Raw genomic sequence first — 17,184 nt, 5'->3', positions numbered from 1 at the left:
CAAAGGTAACCACGCAATCAGTTCCAGTGGCGACATAAAACTGGCACCTTAAATATTTGTATAACATTTACAGCCATGGCACGAATGGCAGATGTAGGAAAGGTTGGACGAGCATTGTTGGTTTCGGAAATGTTTTGTTTCTCAATGGTATCATGAGAATGGCATCAACAACAGCAACAAATGAGGAAGACATACTTGTGGGTCTACCCATAAGAATGTGCCGCCGAGAATACGTCGAAATCTATAGAAATGTCAATGAATGAATGAATGAATGAATGAATGAATGAATGAATGAATGAATGAATGAATGAATGAATGAATGAATGGGTGAGTGGGTGAATGAATGATGTCAGAAATGAAAGCACAGCTGTCACGGCAACGCCATCATACCAACAGTGTTACTGCACTAAACACTGCTCAGCTTCACTTCAAGGAACAGCAGGAAAGCATGTTTAGACCCCTGTATGCGGTCGTTTGTATTATATTTCACTGCCATGAGCAGGCAAGTTTTAAAACATTGTGCCTGTCAATAAAGAATGTAAAACAACCTCGCCCTCGTTCCATCAACTACGGATGGTCTTCACGGGTGAACTGAAAAAAATACATAGGTACAACTTGGAATCGTGAAAAAAACATTTGATGAAACGGACCGCAACTTTTCGGGGTCATACGGCAATCCTAATTGGTGTGAAGTTTTAAAATGTGATATTTTCTTAACGTCGTGCTCATTTCGGTAACCCTTCAGGGTCGTCATTAGGAAGAAGTTAAAAAAAAATGCGGAGATAAGGTATGAAATCAGGAGCTTCTCTTTTTTTTAACATACGCGGAGCCATAAATGTGTTCATAAGAATATAACTAGCTCGATAATCACTGATTCACGAAAAAAATAAGAGTTAGGAAGGCCATGGGATGCCTACGGCAGATAACCGCAGGTCTATTAGACTTACAGAATGGGTGTCAAGGTAAAGAAAGCACAGTGTGGCACGGTGTAAAACTAGATGGTGTTATGAAGTTGGGAAATATGCACGCATGAGATGGGGTCAGCAGGCGCGAAAAGGGGGTAATCGGAGATCACTGGGAGAGTCCTTCATCATGCAGTTCGCGTAAATACGATGACGGTGCTGATTATGATGATGATGATGATGATGATGGTGGTGGTGGTGGTGGTGGTGGTAGTTATGATAGTGCGATGATGATGATGATGATGATGATGATGATGATGATGATGATGATGATGATGATGATGATGATGATGATGATGATTAGGCATATGATGATCACACGATCGTGTCACTGACGTTCATCCCTTCTTCGATATGCCATTCCAGGTGCCTCCTGTTGCGGTCCTCTGAGCCAGGGGGCGCCGCCTTTCGATCGATGTTGGTGACGTCACGAGAGCGTGCTTTGCTGGACCGTGCTAATCGCGAGACGACGCACGCCAGATGGCGCCACAACCATCCCCAGGTACGTGCGGCCGGCACTCTTACTTTCCCCTCTTGTTCTGTCGCCCAAAACACAGCAACAAAAACCTCAGCACGAGGGTTTTGAGAGAACAAACAGAAAACTTACTTGGGTTCGTAATATCTAGTCCTGACTTTTGGCCCCATAATGAAGGGGGGGGGGGGGGGGGGGGGGGACGCTTACTGAGAAATATGGGCAGTACGTTTCTCTCAATGTGGCCCCAAAGAGCACCTGCTTCAGCGTTCGACGTTCCAGAATCGCGTACCGTGTCTACTCGACAATAGGTCGAACAGGAATATAGGTCGACCCCTGTTACATAGAGCTCGCCGAGAAACAAATAATCACAGTTTGAATATAATTGGACCCATATTATTTTAGAAAAGAAACGAAATGTTTGCACATGACATACTTTTATAGAGAGCTTTAGCTTAGAGGACGCAAGCAGCACCAAGCTTTGCGGGACGCAGAGTCCATTGTGGGCTTACTTCCCGCCGCTCTCTTGTGCTCGCTGTGGGTTCCTATGTACGCCCGGCGGTTAGCGTCCCCTAACCTAAAGCTCTCCATTTGCTCAGCTACTAAGTCTCGCTGTTCGATTCCGCAAGCTCCATCCTCGTCAGATGTGCCAAAGAAGTCATCCTCATCGGACGCTTCGCACAACATTTATAGAGCCTTTGTTCTATAAAACGTTCGCCTCGTCATCGTGCTCGTCTCGCCAAACGACGCCATCTTGGGTGCAGTCGAGCGCGCCGGACATGCAGCATTTCTTAAACGTCAGCCCGGATGATCTCCAGAGGGGCTTCACGGCGGACGCGACGTAGAAACTCCGTTAGCTCGGTACTTTCGCTAGCTTCGTTCACGATTTGAAGTCGAGATTCCTTGGTTCCCGAATGTAGAGAATAAATTCCGGTAGAGAACGCCTACAATTCACTCTTCGTTCCCTCTTAAATGCTTATGTACATATAATTTTGATCTTTTCAGTGCGTCAAACAGTGCTTTGCGTACTATGCATGTTACCATGTAGGTTCTGTTCTTCTTTGTGGTGAATAGTGTCTAAATATTGTATAATTTTGTTATGTTTTCTTTTGTATTTGTTCATTATGTATAAGTGTTATTAGACTGCAATTACTTTTGTTTTAAAAGCCTTGCTGTGAAGCCTCTGCCAAGCCAAAGGGGGCTGCGGCTTTGTCAAGCTGTTTCTGACAGCTTTTTCTGCGCCTCCGCTGTCTGTATTTGTACAAGGCAGAAATAAAGAAAAAATTAGAATTAGAGTCTACAGCTCATTTCGGGCACCATTTTCTTTTTCAAAAAAACAACAACACAAAAGGAAGGTAGACCTATATTCGCATAATTATGTCGTTTAAACCTAGTTATGTCGATGTTCTGCAACCTCTAAACTAAAGCACTGCGCGTCTCTCAGGTCTCTGGAGACCTCCTAACCTGCCACGCGTACACCGCGCATACGCCAACCGTGACAACACCAAGGCACAGTCGGCAGTAACGGCACCTGTGGTGCGAACGCACCTCGAGTGTCCGTGTAATCGATATCGCAACTCAAGTTCTGCGATGCGTTCCTCCTCAGTGTCACCGACGTCTCTGTCAAAGCTTCACCGTTGTTCTTGGAAGGGGGCAGCACTGTTCCCTTCGACAATTGCTTAGTTTTCTACGTCGCAATCAAAGGTCCAGTAGCTCTTCTCGGAACGATACTCACAGTTGCCAGTCTACGGACTATCCCACCTGACAACTACGCGAAGGGGTCTACGAAAGGAAAAAAAAACATGAATGTCACTCCACCAATCACACAGATCGTCCGTACTCGTTTTGTACCTTGGGCCAAAATTTAAAAAGAATATGTAAAAAAAAAACCAGTGTGCCCCGTTGCTGGACAGAAGCAAGATAATCTTGTCTCCCGCCGCTTGGAACAAGTCAGATTATTTATTTTATTTCGCCGGAATACATAACTAGTGCTCAAATATATACGAGCAATATTGTCATTTAGAATACTGTAAGCACTAATGAAAAATTCTCGATCCATTTCCCTGTTGCTAAATACGTGCTACGTGAAAATTTTTCCCTGTAAGAAGCCCGCGAAAGTGGAGGAAGACTAGTCGCGTGGCACTCTTTAATGCGTAAGCATTCTTTGGCGTGTACCACCAGCAATATCTGTCTGGCACGCGAAAAGTGTAATGCCTTGTACCTGTGCAAAAGAAATGGTAATTTGTGAAGTTAAGACATTTAATCATTAAAATAGTGTAAGTGTAGACGATTGGTAGTCCTATAAGCGATAAGGAACAATTTCAACAAGAAAGCAAATAAAATTGATCAGTGAGAAAGCAGTTCTCGTGAGGCCGCCTTGAAAGCTGGCTTTTTTGCATTGCAGGTCTGTGTGCAAAGAAGCTTGCTTTGGGGCTGCTGAGTATAAAGATATCTGATTGGTACATGTGACAATAGTATAACAAAATAATAATAATAATAATAATAATAATAATAATAATAATAATAATAATAATTGTGGCGTTAAAAAGCTGATGACGTCGCCATGGCCGGGTCAAGGTCGTCACAAAAAAGGGAAAAGGAGAAAATAAAACAAAGGAAAATAACAGCTGTGCTGAAAAGGATTACACGACCGCTTTGAAGCGGCCGTGCAGCTTCCTGGAAACGCATATTCGCACCGTTCAGTAGACGGATTTCTTTCTTTTACACCGGAAAAGGGTTGGGCAGACATGCATACGCTAGGAAAAGCAAGCAAACAAAAGCGAAATAACAGCCGAGCCAAAGAATGCTTGCGCATTAGTAAGTAATCCTCAGAATTTCTGTAGCATTTTAGTATTTCGCGGCCTTTCTTTCTAAGCTTCTTTGTAAGCTTTAGCAGCACCAAATTTTTAAGAATTTCCTGTGGCAGATAACACGATTCTAACCCTTGAGCTAAAAATTATTCAATTACCTATTCTGATTTCTCGTAGAAGTAATGGCAATCTCATCGAGTAATATTCCTCAAGAATTAGCATTCTGTTATCTGGCAAAAGAAATTTTTTAAAATTTGGTGCAGCTAAATAAATAACACCTAGAAGAACAAAAGAAAAAGGCATGGGAAATTTTTCACGCTAGCCAACAATTTTCCCATTGACCATCTGCTTTGAGTATATTTAACGAAGTTGAATAATTAAAAGAATTATGTATTTAGGTGAAATCCAAATTCTCTGACTTACCCCAAACGACGGCAAACAACAATGCCTTGATTCTGTCCAGCCACCTGACACTCGCGTTTGTTTAGAATTTCGCACAACGTACGTGGGGCGCCCAGTATATTTATGCCATCTTTCATTACGTAGCGATGTACGCGAAGAAAAAAAAAGACCTAATTCTCAGTCGCTACTTTAACTGGCGCCTAAACGTAATACCTTCATCTCGAAGCTTTATCTGTTATTTTGCCAGCCGCACATCTCGAGAGAACATCTGTCCAGTTTTCTCAGCAAAAAGAACAGAAAACGTTGTATCTTGATTCATTCTTCATTCATTCATTGGCTGACTGACTGACTGACTTGCTACTGCGAGATTCTTAGAGCTGCGACATTCATGAAGCCACTAATTCATAGAGCTTCGATGTTCAGCACCTTCCTGATGCTTTATGACCGAATAAATAAATGCCTATTTCTACAAGATGCCAGAACACTTCTTTTGAACAAAAGAGGACAGCGGAGATGGGTCAAAGTGTCAAGCCGGTAGAGTTGGGGAAAACTTGCAAGACTCTCAAACTTGCATTCATTGCGCCATTGGGATTGTAGCTGTGCAGTGAAGACTGCTGGTGAGCCAGTCGGTTTCTTCGCCGACTGGAAAGTCCTGTCGCCTAGCCATTCGGCTCCCAACAGCCGGTCGGTAACAATTGTGGCCTCACTTGTGCCTTTTCATCGCATCTCCTTCTTTCTCGTCCCGGTCCAGGCATTCGTTCGATGTTCCACTAATTCGAACCTTTCTGCCGCCTCCACTTGAACTTTCCAGACCTTCCCGTCCCAAACCAAGACACTCTGTCCTATTTGCAGTGCGCGTCGCGGGATTATTTCTTTTTTCTCGGTTTTGTGCTTTCCCTCTGTATCTCTCTCTCTCTCTCCTATTTGTGTCCTCTCACTTTCGCCTCCTCTCAAACGCGGATGCTTATTGCTTTCTTATTTCCCATCGGTATTGCGGCGCTCGTGCCACACGTTCCGCGAGCTCTCTCCTCGCTTCGGGTCGGCTCTCGTAGTTTGTTCCTTTCTCTATCTCTTCGTTTCTTTTTTTTTTTTCCCTCTCGTCTTTAATCTCTAGCTGCGCACCGGCAGAGCCAAAGCTCTATCTTGGCCCAAAGGTTTAGTCGAAAGCTGGAGCGCGAAATTGGCCACGGGCCCCCGGAGTTCCTCCGGACGTGTTATTGCCTGCGGCTCCGGAGTGACAGCCGCCGACCGAAACCTGCTGCTACTGCTGCTGCTGCTGTGTGTGAGAGAGAGAAGGGCCTCAACTCCAGCGCTTTCCCAGCCTTCAGCACACGCACTCCCCACCTCCTCCTTTTTCCAACGTCCAACTAGGCATCTCTCCTTCTCTCTGTCTTTCTTTTCGAATGAAACGAAAAAGAGAACGAACGACAAGTACAAGAAAGGCACGCATTGCCAGCAAACTGTGAGGAGGAGAGAGAGTGCTGGCTGCGGCGCGCTAGGGGGCCTGCTGCTCGCTTATATCGGCCCGCGACGGCCCTTGCATTCCCGCGTATTCGCCCTTCCACCAGAGCTCCTTTTGGCGCGCTTTTCTGTATTTTTGGCGCGATTTCCTCTCCTCTTATGCTTTTTTTTCTCTCTCGGCGCTCGTATCATTTCGCGCGCTTTTGGCCTCCCGCGTGAGCAGCGCCACCGAGTGGCTCTTACGTAATTATTGGCCCGCGCTCGCTGCGCGCGCTCGTTGCAGCTCCACAGCCCACGCACCTCCCCCCCTCCTTCCATCACCTCCTCACCCCATGCCCTACCCCCTCTCCCCGGGTATCAGAGTATATACGAGGTGGCGACCGGCGCGCTGAAATTGGTGGCTGTTTAATTTCCTTACTGTTGCGCGAGTCGCTTCTCCGAGGCTTCTTTTCTTTCTGCAGTATTTTTTTTTCTCCCATTTACTTGGTTTTCTTTGCTCGCTTGTAATCGTTCGGAAATTTTCCACGTAGCTCACTCTTCTTGTTTTCTTTCTTTATTTCTGTATGGTAGAAAATTATTGCCGCAATGTCCTACTGGCACGCTTGTAATTAGTTGCAGGCATACCGCGCCGCTTTGCTGTCGTCAATATAGTTTTTCTTTCTCAAGTACATCTTCCCCCTAGGCGAAGTTACACTACTACTAGCATAGTTTTTACCGTAATGAGTCTGGCTATAGCGATAGAAACCTAATGTAGGAGCCATGTTTCTTGTTATCCACTGGAACCATATCCTCACCGCAGGCATGAAGAGATATGCAAACTCGTGTTAGAGTGCTTTATTTCCTCCTAGGATTCAATTCCACCCCGCCTCGTTTGTTGCGAACTATTGTCATCACGTTGATCATCTTGAATGAACAGGTAAGGAAGAAAAACGTAGCACTGCAGATGCTATAGATCGTGCTGTGCTTCTGCGAGGTGCCGTACATTCTGGCCAACGCCGAAACTATTGGATTTCATAGAGTGACGTGAGCAAAACGCGTGTCGAAACCAGGTAACATCGCTTCTAGCTGTAGGGTGGCTCATCAAAAGGCCATTGGCGGCGCGGGCCGAAATTAAGCCCAACTCACACTCTTGGAATTCTAGCTTTCAGGAGTTTCGACAGTCGCGAGGCTATAGTGTATATCAACTATACGAAACGGTACCTTTTTGAAATACGCGAAAGAAATTTTGCAGTATTTTGTTCTCAGAAATGCATTTTACAAAAGATGTGTGTCAGGCACGGTTAGGTGCGATGAACCCAACGGGAAATTTTCTCGTTATGTTTTTTTTTTTTTTTGCCATTTTTCCACCTTTCTTTTTTTTTTTTTTTGCCAATACGTTATTAGAGACACGTGCCCTGTAAATCACAAAGCCTCGCCTGTCCTCATTTGTTCCTAAGAAAAGGAAAATGCACTGGTTACACAGAGAACAACCGACACCTGGGTGCCCCTAGCAACTAATGACAACACGTGGCATCCCACACGGGAAAAAAAAAACAAAAAAAATACACGAACTTGACATTCCACCTTTCGTTGCACGAAGTCTTAATGGAAAGTTTGAAGCGTGAATGTTTGCACAAAGGCAGAACGAAAGCTAAAGGCGGTGTTTTTTTACCGACGTCCAGAGTACATCGCCACGTGTGGTGTGCTCGCTTCATTTAGTAGGTTGCTCCGAGTTTGTGGTATAAGCCACGCAGCAAATGACAAGAGAGGCGCTGCCTTTGCTGACTGGCTGAAAATGTTTGCCTGCCTGATGGCCCGACATACCACTACTACAGGTGTTGGGTGTGTCCGTTCGTGTCCGCAGACGCACGGGCGCTTTTTGTGTGTGTTTTTAATCAAATGACAAGGGCTATCGAAGGAACGGTTAGCCAGTACGTTGGTAAGTGGCGTGCTTGAAGGACGCTGTCTTATACAGCTGACTTACGTCAGCCGTTTTTTAACCCGCCTGACGCCATGTAGTAGCGCCTTTTGTACCACCTACCGGATAAGGTGCGAGTATGATTGGTTACGGTAGTTTTATGGACTCAGTTGAGGGTGTGTTGTCCGCATTGTCGTAGAGCTAATGTATTCATTTCAAAGTCAACGCATCCCAATCTACCCTGGTCACCGACCATCAGCGAGGGTACTGCGGTGAGCTACAGCTTGCGCAAACTACTACACACTTAAGCTTGTTCTCGTTTGTTGTTGCTTTTTTCGCGACTTTGTTGTGATTGCTGTTGTGCGTTGTACTCTTTCTTTTTCTCTTCCGTTATCCTCCTTTGTTCCCTTTTCACATTGCAAAGTAGCAAACAAGAAGCAGTCGGCAATCGTTAATTTGACTCTTGCGGGACCTCCACAACTTTTAGTCGAATTATCCGAAGGGTGGAATTAACAAAACTGCTGCAAATTGAACGGATTCAAACACTATTTTATTACTTAAAGTGGTCTGTCGTCATTGACAGACTACTTGCACAGTGGGGTGCCAGTGGCGAGCAAATGAACTGAAGCGACGTTTTTACAGGTTCGAACTAAATCTGCGTTCCTTCTATAGCCAATGTTTGATTTCTCGCCGGAAATTACCAGTGCATTCGAATTAAGCGAAATGCCGAATGAACAAAGGTTGAATTAACGGGAGTCAAGCTTAATGACACCTGATTGACCTCCCTGTCTTACCTTTTATTCCTCTCTCTCTCTCTCTCTCTCTCTCTCTCTCTCTTACTCTCTGTCTCTCATGTCTGAAACCTTCGTCATGTCACTAGAGAAAAAAATTTCAAGGTACAGTGACATTACTTCATCTAGCTGCTGTCCTTCTCATCCTTGCGCTCTGCCTTCATTGCCTATGCGTGATTGCCTTGGTGCTGTCACGTGAAATTTTGGTTGGTTAGTGGCACAGATTACTTTTTTTAAAGCTATCCAAGCTTTTCCACGTGGCATAGTGTAGGCCAACTTACACACGAAGAAGGATTTACACCACGCAATAGTTACAAAACGAGTATTGATGATGAATATGGTACGACACAAACGGAAATGTTTTCCTTTTTTCTTTTTTGTATGCACGTTGAGATGTTTGCAAGCTTTTGAGTGCGCACGGCGCTCCATGTAAGAGCAGGCTTACAGAGAAAGGGGGGGGGGGGGGCGGGGGAGGGAGTGTGGCGCTACTTTGGAATTTATCTGGGAACTTTACTTCCCTTGCGATCGCATTGTTCCCCGCGCTCACACACTCACTTCAGTCCCTAAAAGACGAAACCTTCTTCGGTTGCCTGCAAGCGCTCATGCCGTCTTCTCCCTCGCGTGTTTCGTTTGCGTGTTCATCGCTGCGAAATTTCCCCAGCCGACCCATAGCCCGCGTCTCACTGAACTTGTTGCCGAGGCGGAAACGCAGCGTCAGTCGCCCACGTCAGTAGTGAAGATTCAACTTCTACTGAGCACCTCCGAGTTTTTTCAGTGACGCCCGGCGGCGGGGCACTGCGGAGCTCGAGGTCGCGGGTGCGATTTCGACCGCGGCGGCCCTATGTTTCGAGGTGGGTGAAATGCAACACTTGTGCACTTAGATTTAGGTGCACGCTAAAGAAACCCGGTTGGCGAGTGAGTGAGTGAGTGAGTGAGTGAGTGAGTGAGTGAGTGAGTGAGTGAGTGAGTGAGTGAGTGAGTGAGTGAGTGAGTGAGTGAGTGAGTGAGTGAGTGAGTGAGTGAGTGAGTGAGTGAGTGAGTGAGTTAGCGAGTGAGTGAGTGAGTGAGTGAGTGAGTGAGTGAGTGAGTGAGTGAGTGAGTGAGTGAGTGAGTGAGTGAGTGAGTGAGTGAGTGAGTGAGTGAGTGAGTGAGTGAGTGAGTGAGTGAGTGAGTGAGTGAGTGAGTGAGTGAGTGAGTGAGTGAGTGAGTGAGTGAGTGAGTGAGTGAGTGAAGCAGCTTTACCCGGGTGGTAAAAAAAAGCTAATCCTAAGCCTGCCACTACGGGGTGTTTCGTTGTGGTTATGGCACGTAAAACATCAGTATTTCTTTTTCCTCAGTCCTACATCAAACTACAACATCCTGACGATAACACCGGTGCAATTCGTAGCACTGCCACATAAGGGCAAGAAGAATTCCAGCGCGGGAGAAATGTAGATAAGTCTAACCTCCCGTGACCTGCCTCTGGAAGGCGCCTCAAACGCGCCATAATCGACCTCTACGCGGGACCTTCAAAAAAAGACAAGGAAAGCCAGCTGTGCCCTACACAACGGGATCGCGAGAGCGAAGATAGCAATGTGGCATCGAGAGCGAAACCGCATGAGTTATCCGAGAAAAAAAGAAGTGGAGACCAGAAGGACAACCCTAGGCCACATGAGCGCCAAAGTGAGCAAATCGCTGCTTGCTAAGCCTAACGCCGTGTTCTCAAAAAGGTGCGCGTGCGAAGGCACGTACGCGTACCCCGTGTTTCCTCGCGGCGTGGGAGGCGAGACCGCGGTCGTACGCGCGCGATCGCACACAGCCTAAACTTTGGGACATTTGAATATTGAGAGTTTCGGGGCGAGCGCGGGAAGGAAAAAAAAAAGAAGAGAGCAAAGTATCAAAGCCAATAAAAAAATAGGAGTCCCGCCGCTGCAGCGACAGAGAGCCAACCGATTTTCCTTTCCCGAATCCCCCAAAGATCCCCGCGAACAGGCCAAAGGCTTATCCGCCATGCGTTCGCGTTCCTCCTCCGGAAACTTGCGCGCCGAGAGGGACGTGATGTCAATGCCGATCGGTCTCTCGCGACGACGCTCCGCCGAGAGCCGGCTCGTATCACAACTGCCCCGGTTCCGGTTACCCCCTCCAAGTGTCGTTTCCCACTCGGTGGAAAGTTATAGGAGTCTCGGTCCTCCGGTTTACCCTGTTCTTCCTTCTTCACGTTTCTTGCCTTCATCGCGTTTCTTTCTTCCTTCCTTTCCTTCTTTCTTTATGCGAGATTTCTTGCAGCTTCTTTCTCTTTATTATTCTGCGGTTGGCGCTGCTCACCCCATCCGCCGTTTTGCTTCTGCTATGGATTAGATAAAACTTCCTTCGTCTCTTGCACAGGCAGTCACAAAAGTTTGCGGAACGCAATGCGGCTTCCACGTCACATACGGATTCCTACTACGTTAAGGTACTGCGCTTCTGATTTCACTGATGAGTGCATAGGTCGAAAAGGCTATTGGACGCTGAAACTCTGGAACGGAGGCTATCAACCAATGCTTCGCTGGAATTCTAAAATTCTCGCAAATTTCGTGTCCCGTAAACTTTTGAGGCTGACTGTGAATAGGTAATATTTCCCATTTCTTCCTTCCCCCTTTTTAATCGCTATCGGTTATGTGTGCCTCGAAATTCGGTTTTTATTATTCGTCTCAGGCAATCTCCTATGATGAAATAAATAACGAAGTGACAAAGAAATGAAAAAGGAGGCTTAGTCCCTATTGGCTACCCGAAACCAGGAAAAGCAAAAAGTGGGACATACAAGGTTAGTAAAAAATGGGGAAAGTCATTCATTGCACGCGAACACACGCTCAAGTGTTCGTCATTCAGTCACGACTGATAACATAGGCTTTGGCCGTCGAAGAAAGAAGCAAGCACAGACAGTTCTCAAGGTTTCGTCATAATCACGTGTATTGCGGCTATAGCACTGTCCCGTATTTCAATCAGGGAAGAATAAGTGCGTTCGAACCTTCAACCTACCCATGACGCGTCTGGGCGTTGCTTCGGTGAATGAGCTACAGCAGGGACTGGCTTCGTATTTACCATTTTTGATTATTCTGATGCTACTGGTCATACTACTGGTGATAATATGCGGTGATAGTGACCGACTGTGATTGTGTGTTGTGCTTCTCTCTCTCTCTCTCTTTCTCTCTACTTTCCTATCACATTACCTCCTCCTTTCCATAGTCTAGCGTAGCTAACCAGATTCTGCCTTCGGTTTAACCCTCCCTGTGTTCCCGTTTCTTCTTTCTCTCTACCTCTTGGGAAACGTTCGCGCAACGTAATTTCGTACGTGTATTCATTTACGAGAGATCACCCCCTTTCGAAAAGTTCAGTCTTGATTCTAGCATGAACTTTTACCATTTCTTAAGGGAGGGGGAAAAGTACAGAAACATCACCTGTTTCCACAAACACGTGCTACCCTCCGACGAGCGAGCTAGCAGTGCTGTCGAGCTCGCGAAATTTTACGGAGACAAACCAGTAATGGTAAACTCCGTGCATAAAATGGAGGCAAAGCTGAGGCTATCCTGGGAGCGAAGTAGGTTTTCATGATCCCGTATGACACATTGCCCGAACCGCACATTGTAAACATTGGTACACAGCTCTCGGAAAACAAGTGAGTGCTTGAGCATTCCGCTGGCCAGTGAAAGCGAGTGTTCGTGCCAAGTTTCCCAAGGTTATGAACAAATACCGCTTCATAGCCTTGAAAAAAGTGCCTAGTGTCGCTGTCACGCGATCACTTTCGTGCGTGCCTGAGTCGAATCAGATCCAAATAAATGCACACCGAATACTCTTACGTGCCGTGCTCAAGCATGCTTCACTTTGCTCCTCGTTACTCACTCACTTGCTGGTGCTCTGCAAGTAGGCTCGCATGTTTACCGTTGATGGCAAGTTAAGTAACTCTACGTAGTCCCAGTTATTCCAACGCCTCTCTAGAGCATTCCTTAATTGTCCAGGTGGGCGTGCTTCTTTCTTTTTTTAGACGCTCAGAGTTTGCTTACGCGATGAACAAATACGGGCGGCAACTAAACCAACGCTTTCACGCTGCTCTGCTTTAACGCGATAGCTTTAAGGGCCCTGTGTCGCAGGAAATCCGGTGTCTGCGTCGGTGGCGTTGTCCGTTGGAGAAAAAAAAATCATCCCGCACCACGCATCCCGAACCATGCCGGCTATCCGCGTGGCGCATAGGCGTTACTGAACTAACCGAATTTCTCAAAGTGAAATGCGTCAGAACATTCGTAAAGTACGACTTACAGACAACCTACAGACATGATAACGTCGGATTGGAATTTGAATATACGAGAAAACATAATCCTGTTACGCGGAAACTCAAGCACCAACCCCTTTTCCAACAGCCGTTGGAGGTCTCCCTTAGTAGGAGCGGCGCGTCCCGCTCAGTTCCTTGCAGCAGCATCCAGATGGGGTAGCAGCGGCGCTCGCCGTGAGGGGAAAGAAAAAAAAGAATCAGAAAGCTCGCCTTCACGCATAGCGTTCGGCGCCGTATGCAAAATGCAGTACGCGGCACTCACTGGTTAGTGGAGGTAACAGCATGGGTGTCTAACCAAGTGGGGGTGTATTGACCGCCTTCGTGGTCTCACAAAAGTTGCAGCAGCTTCGAACAAAGAACAAGAAAAACACTGTTCTGGCAGCTGTGACCCTGCGCACGCTCTATGCTAAAATGCGACCCCTCTCACCTTCATTCCTCTGGCTGCGTCTTTCCATCTTATATTTCAGGCCCCTTTCTTGTGGAAGATACTGAATGTACGCGTGTTGGTATTCATGATGCCGTACGTTCATTTTTTTTTTTTTTTTACAGTGGAGCTGTTAGAATCTCGCTGGGTTTCTCTTGACGTCCGCAGCGTAGCCGAGCTGGGGGAGAGAGAGCTGAGAGAGTGTGGAAGCAGAGTATAAAAACAGCATCGCGCAGCATAGCGACGCGGCGAGGGCGGGTGGAGCCTAGCGGAGGAGAAGGAGCGGCGCGAACGCAAACGAGGGACTCGGCCCGGATGCGTGCCCTCTCCTGCGGCGCGCGAGGCAGGGGGGTCAGGAGAGGGAAGAGGGGCGTTCTTCTCCGGCGGCTGCTAGCAACTGCTAGAGAACCTCGATGGCCTCCTCGCCCCCCGCTCCGTACAGAGTGGAGAAAACCGCGGCGTCTACTACGGCGTTGGCCACGCGAATCGCGGATGCCGTAGTAGGCGCCTTTGGTGGACACCGTAGGGTCGCGGTGCAGGCGCTCGTGTGTCTTGTGTGCGGTTTGGCACTACTTGAATTGAATTTGAATTTGGAGTTTATTTGCAACAATGTTGCGGCCTTCTGGCTGGCCTTCCCCCAAATCCGCTGGTCTCTGCTGTTTGCAATAGCAGAGCCACGCATAATTTTTTTTTCTTTTTTTTTCGATATGCTTCACCCTCACAAAGAAAATGCATAAATTGAGCTCCGGGTGCTGGCAATCGCACTCTCGATGAAGGCCGGACCCCGGCCGACATGTCAAAATTAAATCTTAGTTATTGCTTTTCCGCCTACGCCTGCACGTTTTTCAACTTATAAACACCAGATCCGCAGAACTACATTTCATATATATATATATATATATATATATATATATATATATATATATATATATATATATATATATATATATATATATATATATATCGTTTCGATATGTATGCCTGTACATCTATACATCGATCTGTCCCCGTGCCCACCAGTTTGCTAAGTTATGTGCGCTTTCGTCTTCATTCATAAACCAAAACAATCTAAGAGGAAGCAAGCGGTTTCATCGCAGCACACCTGATCACCCAGGTACCACCACCTTCGCCTAAAGAATATAAAAAACAAATAGCGAAGGGCTCGAACTGCGCAAGGCGTGCACGCAGAGCCCCACGTGGAAGGCGAAAGGAGGACAGAGGTCACTAAGTGATGCCGAGGAGGAGAGGAAAGGAAGCCCCGGATCGTGAAGGCGGGCCCGCGAAGGGAGGGGGAGGGGGGCAAGGGGAAGGGGTAGCTCGAAGCCGCGGGTGTTCGAGCCGTGGGTTGAAAGCATGCGGGCCTCGTCGCCTGCCGTCGAGCTAAAGGCTTATTTGCATCCCGCACCCACGTGGCGCCGGCGGCAGCAGCAGCAACAGCGGCAACAGAGCGGCGGCCATGCGGATCCAGCGCTCACCAAGGCAGCCCGGCAGTAGCGAGGCAGCAGCTGCTAAAGCGCGTGCAGGGATTTCCGAATGAGTCGTTAGCAATCGCGCACGCACTCCCGCGTTGCAAACACCGGAGGACGTTCTTCGTTTCTTTTTTTTTTCGTTCGTTTTATTCCTTTATTTTTTTCCATGCGTCCGTAGTCTCAGTCGCTCGCATATTTCGCTCTTCTTTCTTCTTATTTGACTCCAAATATCTCTTTGCAATTGTGTATAAAGGAGAAAAAAAAATACTCGCGACGATTTTGTTTAGTTCAGTTCATGCACTGAGCTTCAACGTAATATACGACGTTCTTAACCCTGTAACACCCAACACATGGCGTAGGCGACGCTGAGTTTGATGCCTCAAAATTCAGATCGAAACGCGAGATGCTGAACTCTTGATTGACGAGTTTTGCCTGCGGGTAAAATAGGAGAAACATTTTTTTCGCGCTAAGCTTCGGTATTCAGTGCAAAGTTTCTGGCTAAATGTATTCGGCTAACACATAATGACGGGCAGCCATCGTCATTTTTTGGTTTGGAGCGGGAACACAGGACGAAGAAAAAGCTTGGCACGCGACTCGCTTTCCTTTGAAAGGAAGGTCGGAGGATGCAGAGCGATGCAAGATTTCCGCCTGCATGGGCGTCGCACACGTGATGTAAAGCAAATCCAATGTATACCTGTGCTTCACGTAAGACAAGAGTTATCAGCACAAGTCCCAAACGAAGCGATGGGTGGCTTGCGACGACCACTTCCAGTTTTCTGCCTGGTGTTTCCCGCCTATTGGTGAAAAAGTATCTTAAAGATATTTTTGTTTCTTTTCGTTGATTATGCTCATTCTCGGTGTATTTTGCATAATTAAATAGAAAATAAGCATTTTCTTTCTGGTATATACATGTGCCGTCAAAAAAGTATTACCCCGTAGGCTATAGAGTAGTGTTTTTGTTACGTTCCAGTGAGCTTTCAGTTCTGTAGGTAGTTCAGCGAACCAATCACAACTTCATTATTATTATGTCAATTACGCATTAACTCGAATAAGCATTTAGTGTTTCTTGTGTATAAATGTACTCTCAGTGAGTGAGTGAGTGAGTGAGTGAGTGAGTGAGTGAGTGAGTGAGTGAGTGAGTGAGTGAGTGAGTGAGTGAGTGAGTGAGTGAGTGAGTGAGTGAGTGAGTGAGTGAGTGAGTGAGTGTATGTGAGTGAGTGAGTGAGTGTGTGCGTGTGCGTGTGTGTGTGTGTGTGTGTGTGTGTGTGTGTGTGTGTGTGTGTGTGTGTGTGTGTGTGTGTGTGTGTGTGTGTGTGTGTGTGTGTGTGTGTGTTTGTGTGTGTGTGTGTGTGTGTGTGTGCACTAGGCTTAACAGCCTTAAATACGCCAGAGCTGTCTGGCTTCACTCAAGCCAGTACGTGCGGCACGAATGTTTTAGTCTGACTTGAGCACGCCCTTGAGAAGCGATTTTCTAGTGAAGTTCAATTGTCTCTATTCATATTTCGTCGCTCCGTCCAGATCCAAATCGCCTAAATTCCAGAAGCCAACGTTCGGTGCCTCCGCAGAAGAGTACGCAAGCGCCCAATCAAACTTGATCACCCCACCCCGTAAAAAACAAACAGGTGTGTTTTGTTACGCCCTTCCTTTCTCTCAGTTTTGTTTGTTTCTTTAGGCAGGGCGCACCACAGACGCCGTTACGCTATCGGCGCGAAACTGTCAAAACTAAATACAAGTCGCCGAGAGGTTTTAAATTCTCAACCAATCCCGAAGCGATTCTGCTCCGGCAAGTGAGCTCTCTCTTCGGCTCGAGGAATTGAGAAGCGAGAGATCGCGGCTTCATTTGCGCACGGTTACCGTACCTCTCCTCGTCTCCCTCTGGGCCGTTATATTTTGTTTCCTTTCCCGCAGTCTCTCAGACGCTCAACGATGCGCTATGAACGATGCCAGCTATTGGAAAATGAGAAGAATAAGAAAGCGTAGGACGGGTACAGGGGGGAAGGGGAGAGGGAATTCCGGAGAGAGAACGCTTAGTGAGAAATAACGCCGAGTTCTCCTTATTTCTTTCTTGCTTTTCTCTCTCTCGCTTTCTCTCTCTCTCTCTATCTCTCTCTCTCTGTTTCTCTCTTTCTATGTCAAGAAAAACAAACAGGTCGGCAAACAGCCGGCGGCGGGAGAAAAGGCCGGCAGAGCCGTAATCCAGCCGAGCCTTGG

At 47.0% G+C, this 17,184-nt stretch overlaps 1 protein-coding gene across 6 annotated transcripts in view; it reads left to right on the top strand.

The window, feature by feature from the left end:
* LOC126528194 (uncharacterized) overlaps window positions 1-17,184 on the top strand; it is a 322,242-nt gene that overhangs the window by 181,443 nt on the left and 123,615 nt on the right. For all 6 annotated transcript variants that reach the window (XM_050176073.3, XM_050176074.3, XM_050176078.3 and 3 more), the window contains exon 3: window positions 1,329-1,464. The gene's annotated coding sequence lies outside the window, so the exon portion shown is untranslated. The remainder of the gene's footprint in view (window positions 1-1,328; window positions 1,465-17,184) is intronic.

The sequence above is a fragment of the Dermacentor andersoni genome, chromosome 9, assembly GCF_023375885.2.
Source record: "Dermacentor andersoni chromosome 9, qqDerAnde1_hic_scaffold, whole genome shotgun sequence".
NCBI lineage: Eukaryota > Metazoa > Arthropoda > Arachnida > Ixodida > Ixodidae > Dermacentor > Dermacentor andersoni.
Note: the sequence above shows the minus strand (reverse complement) of the source record. Positions and strands in the feature narration are given on the sequence as shown.